Here is a 14,854-nt window from a genome sequence, read left to right on the forward strand (position 1 = left end):
AGCAGGTACTGCAAGGGAAGGCATTTAACCCTCCATCGTCCGCTGAAGCACACGCACACACATTTTCTGTGACCCAACAGTAACATTGTGGGAGCATTTATTGCATCAGCCACATGGTAAGTTTGCACAGTAATGCAAACGGTAACCAGGGAGTGCAGTTCCATGGGAGCTGATGGTCCATTTAAATATAAGTAGAGGCGAAAATTATATATGATCTACAGGGATCTCAGTATAGATCAAAATTTGATTTAACAGACTAAACAGCTTTAGTACATGAAATCCCTTTCTACACTCAGCTTTTCTTTTTTTCATTTCTGTTATTTTTTCTTTCTCTCAAAACACCAGATGAACCTGGGGAAGGCAATGCTGGAGAAAGGTAACAAAAAGTAAAGCTATTCTCCACAAAGATCTCTTTCTTGAAACTGCTCTTCTAGCTTATGACAGTCTGCCGATGCTTTGGGCCATAGTGAAGGTCTTCCTTCTGACAACCACATCCAAAGCCCACAGAAATTAATGAGGTCTGGATAATGTCTTTGCGGTTTCACTTCCTTCTAACCAGGTGCCAAGGTGCTCATCTGTCCATTTGGAATGGAGCAGCCAAGCTCTAGTGAGCTGATTATTTTCCTCATTCCTGCACTGCCTCAGCAGGGGACGTGGCTCCCCTTGCTCTTTGCGGAAGATGGAAAAGATACTCTGCTACTTTGGTTGGAAAAATGACAGTTTATGAAAGGAGGACTTTTTGTCACAGGAACAACCCCTTCCTTGGAGAAAAGAGATGTCAAGTTACAGGGGGTTTGTCCTTTTTCCACAGGAGTTACTGGAAGGAGGACTGGTTTTCTGTCTCCTGTAGTAAAAGGAGAGGCCACCAGTGACGATACACATTTGTGCTCTCAAGTTGCTGAGGTAATGGGGGGATAAAGGAGAAGAAATTACAGAAATACACCCCCCCCCCCCCCCCAACTCATTCTTCACCAAGGAATGGAGGGAGGAGTCAAAGAACTGAAGATAAACAGGTTGGAGTCAAAGAAGCAGTAAGGAATATAAGAAGAATTTGGTAGAGGAGGGAACCTGATCCACAACACCTTCCTGAGGTTAGCTACTAAATCAAAGAGAAAAAGACCAACCTAAACTGAGGGATCCTCCAAGATCCATACTGCCTCTAACACCAAAAGTTGGCAGATCTTTAAACCCCAGAAAGAAAATGCATCATGCTCCTTCCTGGAACATTTTCTACATCCCCCTGCCTTTACTGAGCAGATAGTGGCCAGCATCGACTTTCCTCCACAGGGTCATGAATACCCTTGCACGTTGCCAGTTTCCTCTCAGGCAGATAGGCTAACAAAACATGCCTGAGTCAGCAATCTTGCAAGGTAGTAGGTGCAACTGGTGAATCAACACAACTCCTTCAGGTCTAATACCAGGTTTTGCAGCCTCGAGAAGAGGCTCATTTACTGCCCTGACCTCACCCACAAGTTAACTAAGGAATTGTGAACAGCTGTTTTTTGGCTTCAATCACTGTTGCTAGTGGTACCGCTGGATCCAGCACAAACGCATCACATCACTATCTTCTTGTCTTTGTTTCAGAATGAATTGCTTAGGTGGAGTATTTTAGGTAGCTCAGGGAAGTCAGGAATCACTCAGAAAGTGTGAAGTACCAGGGCTGGGAACACAGAAGAGAGTTAAAGTAGATCTGTAAACTAGGCCATACAGTAAGCTAGACCGTATGGGTAAAAAAAATCATAATCTTCTACAGAGAGCATTCATTTGTTGTCATAAAAACCCCCATTTTGAAAACATTTAAAGTATTTGACCATCTAAACAGCATCTAGAAACGTACACATTGCTTATATTTCTCCTCATATCATAAGTGTGCCAGAAGCAGCACACTTTGCTATGAAGTGGAACATACTTGCCTGCATTTTAACTGAATTTATCAGGTCCCTGATTTTGTTTCACAGTCCATGACAACTTGAATTCTACTGTAATAAATATTCATAGCATGCATATTCCAGTCATATGTGTAAATTTGTAAAGTTAAAGCTTAGTTCCCATAATTAAAGCCATTAGTAAGGATTCCAAGATGGCTTTGTGTTTGTGCAGAAACTTGCAGAAGAATTATCTCCATTTTTTAATGCCAGTGCTTGGCTGGAAGTGCCTTAATGCTCAGCTAGTATGGAAGCAAGCATTTTTACCTGAGGGATGAAAAATGAGCTTTGGATTTTAAAGGTTCACAATACAGTGACAAAGTAAAATGTTCTAAAATATTCTAAAATACATTCATTTAAAGAACTCCGCTAAAAATAAATCCGAGAAAACTGCAAATATGCTCATGGCTGTTCTGAAGACAAAAAATAAAATAATTTTGGGAAACAAATTAGTTGTTACTCATTGATTTCTTAGCTCTAATCATAATTTGCTCTGTTCAGGCCCAATTCTAATATCAGCGATGGAGGCTCATAACCTCTGGCTGAGTTGAGTCATGTTGTGTGGGATTGGCAGATGTTCAACTGCTGAAAAATCATTACCAGGAACTACAAAATGCAAGATGGTGATATATCAGAATGTAGCAATCCTTGAGGATTGCTTTGGGTTATGCAAGGGTCTCCCCTTGAATCAAATATCTCAATTTTAGATGTTGGGAAAGCATCCAAAGGTAAATATTGCCTGCAGCAGAGGCACCACCCAGGCAGTGGAAGTGGAGATAGTATTTGTGGGTAAACACAGAGGCAGGAAGGAAAATCTTGTGCTGCTGCTTGTCACTTGTAGCTTGTATTCTAAGAGAAAAAGGTTGGCATTTGGAAAAGAAAATACATGCCAGTGCTGAGTGGGCAGGGGCAGGAAGGTCTCCTGAGACGGGTAGGAATGTGGGGAAATAGGAAGATAGAGGTTGGTGTTATGTGAGAGATGGAAATGAGAGTCCAATGCCAGGTGGGAAAGAGAGTAACTTCTTGAGATTTGGCAGCTGCCAAAACTGTCTTTGCAAAGAGAAGTTGATGCTTCACTGCAATCAGTAAACTGATTAGCTAAAGCTATCTAATCAGTGCTAGGGTACCTAACAAACCGAGATGTTCAATTGTCATTGCTTAGTTACACTACTAGGAGAAACATCCCTGCCAAAGCCAAAACTTTCCATTTTTCCCTGCTATACTTTCTCTCAAGCTGCCCTTCACACCTGGAAGAAGCTTCCTATAAGCACCCATTAAACTACTTCATTAGCTTTCAGCAAATCCCTTATTAAAACTCCTCCTTGTCACAGTTCCTGGATAACGTCTATATTATGTGGGAGCTGGTAACATGTCGCTCATGTCCACCAGTAGTCAGACTGTCTAAGGCTGGAAAGGACTGATGTCCTGGGCATACTCTATCTTATTGTTAGCCTGTCCTTCCCTGATCTGCTGGCTTTATCATCTTCTGTTACAGCTTGGGAGAAGAATCCCTTTTTTAGCCTGCTAAGATTTATGGAGCCATCATCTGTCTGCCAGTTCTTCTCTAGTAACTTCTGAATCCATTGGCACATCTCAGCTAAATTTGGCAGTGAAGTAGAAATCTCAAAGATGTTTTAGTACTCTAAAACCCCAAGATAACAGAAGACAAAGATACCAATACTACGTTGCCCAAGGTAAAGAACACAGTGTGAGCTTGACTCAAGATAGATATGATGGAATGCGTGCAGGAAAAATGTTATAAATTCTCCACTCATGGAAAACTGGTTTGTGCACTATAAAACCCATTATGTTGTTTCTCTAGTGAATTCTCTGATGTGTAATAAGTAGTGCATGAACACTGCAACATAGCTATCATTCAGTCAATCAGCATAAAAAGTCAGTCAATGAGAGACAAAAATCTAATGGAAAAATAATCCGGAAACCAGTGAACAACTCGCTTGTTCAGCGTTGGCATGGTGGTATTTTTTCTTTAGAGCTGACACGCCACTGCCTGTAGCTTCTTACAGCCAGAAGTTGTCCTGGTGTTGCTCACAGCTGTGATGAAGGACTTGCGTGTTAACAAGCAATGAAAGGCTACAAGGAACATACTGAGCTATGCTCTGAAATCCTGTGATTTGAGGAGTCCACAGACTGCAAGTTTCCAATATGCTCATTGCACATGTCTGCAGCCAACTTTTCCGTATGCTTGTACATTTATGGATAGCACTTCAGGGAAATCTGTGGCTTACAAAAGGCAAACATTTAAATGTAAAGAAGAAAAACAGATCTCCTGAGTGACTGTTGTTAGCAAGCTGTCTTCAGAAGGAGAATAAACCAGACAACATTCTATAAAGTATGACTATTTAATAATATCTTTTTCTGAAATAATGTAGTCGTCATCTTACACACAGAGGGCTGGATATATCTTACATAAATATCACTTGATTCTGGTCATTGGTATGATTTGTATCAGCAGAAAGTTAAAGGAGATAGCTTGGTCAAAGAGCACATATAGGTTGGTGACAGACCTGAAACAGGGCAACATGCAGTGACACAGAAGGCAGGTGTACAAAATTGGGGATATTTTCACACTAGAGAAGGAACAATGGTGGAAGCTATTAAAAACAAGGCAGGACATAAATCAGGCCTTGTTCCTTCAGACTGTGATGAGCCATCCCCAACACTGCCACTACCCAATATATTGCCAGTGTCAGCCAGAGGCTGGATTTATTCTCACTATTTAGACTTAGACTTACATTACACACTGACTTCATTTTTCTATCACTTCAAGTTAGATAGTATCATTACTTCTGGTCCCTCCAATCCACCAACATCTCTTTGGCTTCTTTTAAAAAATATTTTGAAATCAAAAGTCACTGTACTGAAGTCACTGAAAACCAAAAGCTGTGAGAGTAAAGAAGAGGGCAGCAGTCATGCAAGTATCAATCTTCACAAAATTGGATACACAATCTTATGATGTTTTCAGCCCCACATAATCTCCACATAAAAAAAGTTTCTGAGAAATGTTAAGTACATAAATATCAGCTTATTAAGGACTGCTGTTCAAAAAAAGACCATAATTTTTGACAAACTTCTATACTGCACAGTGTGCTCTTCAAGAAGACAAAAGTAATGTAGTCGGACAGTTTCAAAACTATTAATTATAATAATTATAATTAATTTTCATTTTCCTGAACTCTCACTCAGTAGTTTTCTTCACTGATGTTCAGTTAAAGAGTGATAATTAAAAAACCCAACTTGATAATGTTTTTTCTTTGCATTATCCAAACCCCTTTTGCTTAGTAGAGGAGGGTGTGTTTTACAGTGAAGAGCATTTTTCTGATGCCTCATGAAATCTTTGCTTTCTAAATCACTGCTCTGTCTGGGTTACATGATCAAATAATTTGTAATCTCCATCAGACTGTGAAAAGCAGGTATCTTCAACTATTGAGAATAAAGTAAAACTGCAAAATGAGGCTAGACTAAAATTAAAGAGCAGATGATACTTCATTGAACTCAGGGAGAATTAGAAACATCTGTCAACATATCATAACAAAAACTCCTACAGTGAACAAAAGTTGTAAGTGCAGCTCTCTTACTTCGAGAGAAGTTTGCTAATTTAAAAATTATGTACATGAAAGAGAATCAGGTCTTGAATTTATGGCAGTGTCCTTACCCATAAAGAACTGAGGAAGAAAAACATGCTACAGGATCCACACACACAAGATTCACGCATTGGATGACGAGCGTGTGAGTGTGTGACTGTCTGCGCTTCCAGGCACGTGAGAGAGGAGGACCTATCTCTGCAGTGCTCCTGGATAATGAATCATCTAGCAATAGATTATTCGAGCTAACTTTTCCCAGGGATCCTCCTTGTCAGATGTGACAGACATGGAAACAGAGACAAGCAACAGCCACTGCGCTGGGGTGGGGAGTATGAGAGAGAGGTCAGAAGAACAAGTTTCCTACCCAGCGTGTGAGACTTGACAGCTCTGAAGGTCTGGGGACACTTCCATATGACTCATCCACAAGTCATCTACAGCTGACTGATCTACAACCAGCACAACAGATGAAACTCTAGCCCTAACGAAGCCAAGAAAATTTTGCCAATAACTTCAACAGTGCCAAGTATTCCACCTGACGGTTTTGAATTTTTTCCAAATGCATTAACCAAAGATTGTGTTTACTTTGATATATAAAGGAATGCAGACCTGACAAACCCTCTCAACTCCATCCAGGCAGTGTAGTAAGAACTGCTGTGTATGCAATGACTTTTTTTTCCCCATAATGTTCAAGTAACATTGAAACTGCAGACAGGATTCAAGATTTCCCTTGTTTTTAAAATTTGTGCCTCATTTTTACTGTGGTCATTTTTTTTTTTCTCCATTCATTAAAAATAAAACAAAATAAGACAAACTAAATCAACAATTCTGCAACACAAAAGGCAAACAGGAAAGCGAACATTTCCACTGATACAGTGCAAATTCTGCTAATCTAAAGCATTCACTGAGATGTAAAATAATGGAGTACTATGCCTGTAAAATACAGATGTTTAACTCAGATTACATCATTTCTAAGAGAAAAATGGGCCTCGGACTAAACGAATATATTGCCTGCTATTTATGGCTCTCTTTCACCTTCTTTATATCTTCTCCCTTTCCCCAAAAGGGGTGAAAAAGGGCTTAGCTTCTACCCATAGCTGTGCCACTGAGGTGAGCAGCAGAATGACAGAGTTCAACTAGTTGTGGGAGTACCAAAATTTACCAAACTCCTTGTGGCTCCTGGTTGTTTTACACTACCATAGTAAGATAGGTGTGAAGTTTTTTCCTCACAACTGGGACATTAAAAACTGCTTTTTGCTATGTGGACATTTTGGTACCTAGTAATACATTTGAACATGAGCTTAAACTTCTCTCTTTACAGGTGCTCTTTATCTGGCCTCTTATTATCTACAAACTTGTAGGAACTTCATACGCTTGACATCTCTGTGTGCAAGTTCCTAGGTAGCACTAACAAGCAAAGGCACAGACAACACAATCATAGAAGCCCCATTGACACAAAAATGTCTAACTTCTTAGCGGTTGCTGCAAGACCAAGCACTTACTGGGACAATGTATGGCATTCTTTCAGCGTGTCCCTCACCCTTACTGTTCTGCTCTCCCGTGCTCTGGGCAGAAAGAATATGCATGATACACGACTGCTGGGAAAGTGGAGGGGTTTGGTCTGGGGTCTTTTTTGCAGTTATACAGGTTTTGCCATACCTTACATAGTCAAGACTTACTTAGGTTTGAAGAGGTATGACCTTTATTGAGCCTTTCAAAAGCATGCAAAGGATGTGTCCTCCTACCAACAGCACATGCAAACTAGCTCAATAGAATATTATATACTATACTCTGAAGAACATATAAAATGTAGCTTTAAAGTTAACTGGAGACTGCAGCACACATAATTCACAGAGTAGAATTGTATTTCCAGATACACATTTTTAATATTATTTCTTACTCTGCTCACCCCAGCCAAATTTCCCAAGATCAGCTGAAACAAGATCTCTGGTATAGGTACAGAAATTCTGTAAAGATGTTAGAAATCCACATCCTCTTTTTTATTTTGGGAGACACATTGATTTGATTGCTTTCAAAAAATGAAAAAAACCCCCAAGCTTCTGAAACTCCATCCTTTCTTTTGGGTCAGTTATTAAGCTGACTAAGTTCAGTATAAAACAATAGGATAAATGTCAATGTAGGTTGTCTGCAAATTCCATCCAAAGGTTCAACGTGGTGCAAATTTTGGAACACAAAAACTAAATTGTCACCACCACAGTGGCACACAACTCAAAACCCATAAAGTACTGACTGTGGTGAAGCTTTGCACAAATATAAGGGTCTTCCAGATCTTGATATGGGATTTATTATTTTTTCAGACTAGCAAGTGGTGGAGCTCAGAAAGTCAAAATTAAGGATACAGATGTAATATCTCCCTTACATACACACACCCTAGTGGAATTCAACTTGCAACTGTATCCATTGTCTGCAGAGTTTTACATTATGCTTCAACAGATCTGTAGGATGCTTAACATTTTTCTATTAAATGTTACAGATTTGTATGTCATTTCCATAAAACCCTACCTCATTTTTATAGATACTATTGATTTATACTAGAAGTTTAAGAGATGCATGCTATGGACTTAATTTTCCATTGAATTGTAATGAGACTCCAGCATTTTATTCTTTATGTTGTTGTAGAATCCCTAATCATTTTTCAGTTCCTTAGGATATATCCACAATGACACTGCACTTTTTACCCATCTCATTATTTTAGGAGAGAAGCATGCTTTTTAAGTAAAAGTCCCTTCCTGACGAATTTCTGTGCATTTATTAATGCTGGGTTCCCCACCTGCACCTACTAGCACCTTACTGAAAATTCAAGCATATGTGGCCTATATTTATTTAGGTTAAAACAAGGAAGCATCCAACAAATCTGATAGAAGCTGCACACTTTCATGAACCAGTCTATTTTACAGGTTCCATCTGCTCTTAAGTGCTTCCCAGAGAACAAACACTGTGTCACTATACTGCATATTTCCATTGCACTATCCCAAACACACTTAAGCTGCTGACAGATTAATGCTTAGTTCACTTGTGGCATACATTCTTGGGTTCTTACACATGTTCTTATAAGGAAATGGAACTCACTAAGCACTTAATCACAAGTTGGGGTAGTGTTATTGTATTGAATACAACATGCTAACTTTGTTTCAGGAACAGGCTCAGGTATCTCTATATAAGCCACTGCTGTCACTAGCACTGCCAAAGACCCTGGAAATCAAATCACTTTTTTCAACCTCAGTTAAACAAAAGCAAGCAGAAATTTGCCAAAGGGTTGCCCTGGGGGCTAGGGATGAGCCACCTGAGGAGTGTGCAGAAACGGGCAAAGGCTTGCGCTGTTTACTGGAATGCAACTTGTATGGCTTAAGTATGCATACATTTGCTTGAAGTAAGCCATTACAAATAGACCTTGATAAAATGAGTCCAAAGACAGGGAACAGTAGGCAGAAATAATAATAAAAAAACAACAGCAACAAAACTGAAGTAAAATACAACCCAACATGTTAAAGTCATCAGCAATCCAGTTAATTTTGAATTTATGTAGCTAGGAAGCAGCGACAGCAAGAGAAACTGGTATGAGTATATGCAAAGATGAATATACACCATGCATATCTGCATTTGTGCCTGACAGAAGTGTAGAGTTTTATGGAGAATCCTCTACATCCTTACCTGATGTAAAACAAGTTTGATCAGTTCAGAGCAGCCAAGAACCTCACCTTGCCTTACGTTTAAAAACAGGTCACAAAAAGGAAGGGATAGCATTTTAGGGTGAATATCAGAAAAATTGTAGGTAAATTTTCTTCTACTTTCAATCTGGCAAATATTTGTCCAGTTCTGACCTTGAAATAGATTGTATAGAAGAAAACGTAGTACTTGACTCCCTAAGCACACTGACCCTCCACCCCGTTATATACACCACACCTTTATAACCAACAGAGAAGGCCTTTTACCCCTGAACTGTATGCTGCTGAGACCTTCAGTGAAATCAGGATCCACAAACCACCACTGATTTCTATGGACCTGCGTCCTTTTAACTTATCAGCGCATTTGGTGTCACTCTTCACTCATTTAACTTAGTAGGGTCTCAGTACAGTTTGCCGTGGGATTTTATTAGTGTCACTGGATGCAGTAAATGCTCTACCCCTGGTGTTTTTCAAATGCAAAGATCAGGCACAGGATCAGGTACAGCGACAGTCCTCGCCACTTTTCCCACTGCGAGGGGGAAAGTCACATCTCACTGCAATATCTGGAGCTGGCTGTTCCTTGATGGACACAATTTAACACATCAGAGGTAGATAACCACTGTACTTTCTTGTTGTCCTCAAGGTATCAGAAGACAGGAGAACTTCCTGGGGACAATGCTGCTCTCAGAGCAAGGCAGGGGCTTGAAAGCACGGAGTACTTAATAAAACTAACAATTTTAGTGAAAGTCAATATACTTTTATTTATGTCACAGCTTAATTTTCATGCTCTGTTACATGAAAAAGACCTTTTTTTCCCTCTCTTTCTTTCTCTCTACTGGCACAAGCAACCTTACACAATTTGATAGCATCTCTTGATAAATATCCAGCATTCGTAGAGCTCACCTGCACTGCAAACATGCCAGCAAGACAATACACAGATGATCTGAATCCAGACGGGTAGCAACAGATAAAGCTTGAGTATGCATTCAGGATGTTATCTCACTGCAGTAAACCTGGATTTCATCTCAAAATTCTGAGATGTTGAATTGGTAGAGGTAATATTACCCAACTTGGTTATACATTTTGAAATCCCTTGAAAAATAAAAGGCCTTACACTGGCGCAGTACTGAGACAAATTTCTAAGATAACTTATCTCTAGCTATTGTCATGAGAGCAAGCAACTAGCTAGTAGGACATTCCCCTGGTCATAAGTTATTTTGTGTGATTTTTTGTAAGATTTGAGAAGTTGCACTGTTTCAGAGGACGCAATGTCTGTGTTTCAGAACACCTCAAACAGTAAACCTTGCAGCAATTTCCCATTCTTCCCCAGCAAGATCTCCAGTCATATTTACATAAACATTTTTAAAACACATATTTTGTGCCACTGTCTAAAGTGAAGTTCTCCACAAAATGCTGTGGTAAATCTTGCAAATTCTCTCTATGACAAGAAAATAAATCTCCTAAATGTTTTTCCTTTTCATGACTGTGTATACTGAGGTTTTTGTTTTGTAGCAATGTAGGATCTAATTCCATTTTTCAAACTCTGCCAAGCACACTATTGCATGAAAATATTTTCTTTTCTCTTTCTCTTTTTTATTTCATCAACAATGAATTGAGTAGAAAGACCTGGTTTAGGGTGCTTCTACTTGTTGGCTGTCACTTTTGCCAGTTTTCAGAAGACTTCTGAAATGCTGGCCAGCCTTAAAAGTACATTAAATCCTTGGTGTGCATCATTCAACATACCTGAATTAATATGGAAATGTATTCATGATGTGGCTGTAATGAACACACTTTGATTCCAGAACTTTATCTTCACTTCTGGCAACCCATCAACCATATCTTCCAAGAGTGCACTGCACAGCTAGAGAAAGCTGATTTTCCTCTTAGGAAAGTGTTTGCAACTGTGGCTGTATCTGTTTTCTTTGCCGTCTCTCTTTTTTATCGATTGTGATGATGGGGAGACGTTAAAAGGAAGGCTTTTCCTCCCTAATTTTGATATTTCTGGGCTTCTTGCAATTGTTCTTTGGTTCTTTGGTTCTTCCCTCTCTCCCTTTACTGGTCATGTGTGCATTGCATTCCTCAGTTTTTCTCCAAGACAACTTTATTTTGTTTGCAAAATATGTATTTTTTTAATTATTCATTAGTAGACTCGCATCATTTTCTGAAGGTGATTTTTAACTCTCTGATATAATTAGCTTGCTCTCACTTTTGACAGCTTTCATAGCCCTTTGGGCTGTTTCTCGGAGACTTTTTCCTTAGCAGTGCTATAAGCCTGCCTTTTGCTAGCCTTCCAACATTTGTAATCAGTTACTGCCTTTGTTCAGCACTCTACCCACAGTCATTTGCTTTTTGTTTCTTCCTTCTTACTTTCTTCTTCGAAGTCACATTACTAAAGGTGACTCAGGCTTCTGTGTCTTGCCTGATGATGAAATGACAAACTGAACCCGAGAAAAGAGGTTCCAGTATACTCAAAGAGAAGGGCATCTGGGAGAGGTAAGAGGATGGGAGAGGAGAAGCACTGAGTCATCTGCTTATCCATGGAATTGGATTATCAGGGGCTCAGCAGACTTCTCAGGGTTAGATACCAGCAGACAGTGCTTGGGGTTATGGCCTAAAGCAGATAGATTTTCTAGTAGAAAACCAGAGTGGAAAGGAAGGAAGAAGCAGCTTTGATGGCAGCCAAGAGAATACATGCAGGGGGGGTTTGCAGGTGAGCATAATGTCACATCACACCATCAACCCTATCACTCTAAATTGCATAATCCAACATTTAGATGTTGTACAGAGAAGTAAGGAGATTAACCATTGAATACATTTCTGAAGGCCAGGAATTGTTGTATTTATGAGGTAGTGCAACTAGTGTTTTTGTAGAAGTCAATATTCTCAGCATTTTCTTGAGTAGTCCCCTATGGCACAACGCTACTGTTAACTGTATGAGGAACAGTGCTATCCTAACGTGGCTGTGTCATTTCTTACACCAGTATTAGATAATTTAGTACTAGTTATGCTACCTCCAGATGTTCCCCGTATGGAGCACTGGATTATCTGGTTTTATATGGTTAAGGAAAACTGACTAACAGATCTTGACCAGGTCAAGAGAAATACATCTCACAGAGATTTGATATGGTGGACAGGAGAATGCATGAACCTGTTAACCAAGGTAGATCATGCACAAGCTTAGTAAACACAGGAGCTGAAACCAAGGATATTTCTGTTTCTCAGGGACATCTGAGTAATGCGTTCCTAATAAGACCTTCCATTATATTTTAACCCTTTTACTCAATAACTGGTAATTCAAGAGCTGGTTAGCTTGTAGTCTACCATCACATCAGTAATTGTGGTCTCTAGGATTTGCTCACTGCAGTAATTTACCTTTTCCTCTCACCAGCATGTTCAGTTTTTTCTCTTCCTTTCCTGTCAACATCAGTCTGGGAAATTTCAGCTTTACTCAGCATGTCCTATTTTGCTGCAGAACCTCTCTCACCTTCATTCTCTGGTTTCCTTGCTGGATGGATCATCTCACTAGGAATTTGGTCACTCATTGGCATGGTTCTTGTTTGACAATACTTCCTTTGATTTTCTGGTTCTGCACGCCCCTCTTCAAAGCACCATCTTTGCCTCAGTCTCCCTGGCCAATCTCATTGATTCACCCTTCAAACAGAGTCTACACTCTTCAATTGCTTTGCTCACCTTATCTGCTGTTCCTTTCTTCTCCCCTCCCTTACAATTGTGTTTCTCCTTTCCAGTAACTTTTCCACTTTTTCAATAGAAAACATTGTTGCTTTCTCATCTTTTTCAGCCTTTATCTCTAAGGTTGCTTAGACTGTTTTCTTGCTTAAATGCCACAGTTTTCCTTTTCCACCACTGTTCACATCATCACCACTAGGAACTCTTAATTGATTTCCTCCTTAGAAGTACTGCCAAGTCTCCGCTCTGCCTTCTCAATTGACAGAATATTCAAAAATTGACAATTTATTCAAACAAAGAAATAGGTATTTTCTGACTAAAATCAGACTCTTCCTAATTCTCCCCTCAGAGAATGCATTGTTTCTTATAACTTCTCTGCTGCTGTTTTCTGCATGCCCTCTCTCTTTTTTTTGTCTCTTTCATCAGAGCTAGTATTATAAGTTTATCTTTCTTTTTTAATGATTCTCCTCCCCTTTGTCTCCCTTTTCACCATGATTTCTGTCTCTAAAATAGTTTTTTCAAAGCAATGCTCAGTTTACTGTCAAGGAATCCAAAACTCCACATATGTTTCATACTTCATATTTTTAACTGGTAATTGTTCCCTTGATACCACTTCCCAATCCCATTTTAGCTCAGGTTCTAACCAAACCTTTGTTTGCCATCGACTGTATGCCTGTATGCCATTGACTCCAGCCTTTTCTTCTTAGCAAAATTCACACGGACACTGTGCATTCCCAAAAATCATTCTCCATATCATTCCAGCTGAATAACTATGCTGCAGTTTTCTCACAGCACACAGGTTTATGTAATATCTACTCATGCATTTGTAGGTTGGTATATGAGAGCTTTGTATTTGCTTAGTACATGTTTAATAATCACTTCTTTTTTATTCACTTGTGTCCTTTAATTAGTGTGTAACAACAAGTAGACTAATGAAAAGAGCTCAAGTAAGGACCACATAAGTCCTTGCTTTGTAAACTGCAAGATCCCCTGATTACCAGACAAAGATAGCAACTATTACTGCTTAAGGGCAATAAAACCAAACTGACTTTTTCAGTTCTGGTAGGCAGGCAGACTAGTACTGAAATCCTTATTCTAGACAAAGCCTAAAGCCCTGAATGGTCTAATGTCTTAATCTGAAAGAGATCCTACAGTTAAAAAAAAAAAAAAAAAAAACACCACAAAAAAACCTCTACAGATGAAGTTATCATTGATAGAGAACACAACTCTTTCAAAAAGTGCCTTAAAACACCTTGGCAATGCTATGTGAGAGATGGAGAAATCAACACTTGTGGCTGTGTCAGAGAAAAATGAAACTCTGGGAAACTTGGTGATGTAGTTCACTAAGATCACCAAGAGATCACTGTCGGTAAAACTCAGATTCAAATAGCTCTTGGCATAAGTGAAAGGTGAAACTAGAAATGAAAAGTGAAACTAGATGCTAAAGCTGAAGCTAGTAAGCACCAGTATACAAATATAAAGCTACTGCATGAACACTGTTCGAAAAATCTTGCAGCCATGAAGCTGTTTAAGAAAGTCGTAGGCTACCTGGTTAGAAATGTGCTATATACGGAATAAGCTACTGCAGATTAACACCTATGTTGTTGAAACTTCTACTCACGTGCGACAGACTATATTGGACAACCGAGAGACATCAAAATTATGCCTGAAAAACAGCTGGCATGAGTGGAGAGAATAGTAACAAATTGTACCCATATGCACAATATATGAAAATGAGGAAAGGTAGATGGTGGAGCACTTCTGGGAGTGTGCGCTTACAGAAGTCATTGAGGATTACGCAGCTCAGTATCACTTTCGGGGACAACATGTGGTTGTAACAGAAGGATACAAGAAAAACAACTAGAAAAGAACCAAATAATCCAAGGTGTTGGTGCTATGCAGATGTACGTAGCAAGCAAGCAGCAAACCAGAAAATCCATTTCCTATGTGGGAA

General features: G+C 39.4%; 1 protein-coding gene across 3 annotated transcripts in view; it reads right to left on the reverse strand.

The window, feature by feature from the left end:
- Nucleotides 1-14,854, reverse strand: part of SMYD3 (SET and MYND domain containing 3) — a 432,592-nt gene that overhangs the window by 30,220 nt on the left and 387,518 nt on the right. The window lies entirely within an intron of this gene.

This window comes from Balearica regulorum, chromosome 3 (genome assembly GCF_011004875.1).
Source record: "Balearica regulorum gibbericeps isolate bBalReg1 chromosome 3, bBalReg1.pri, whole genome shotgun sequence".
NCBI lineage: Eukaryota > Metazoa > Chordata > Aves > Gruiformes > Gruidae > Balearica > Balearica regulorum.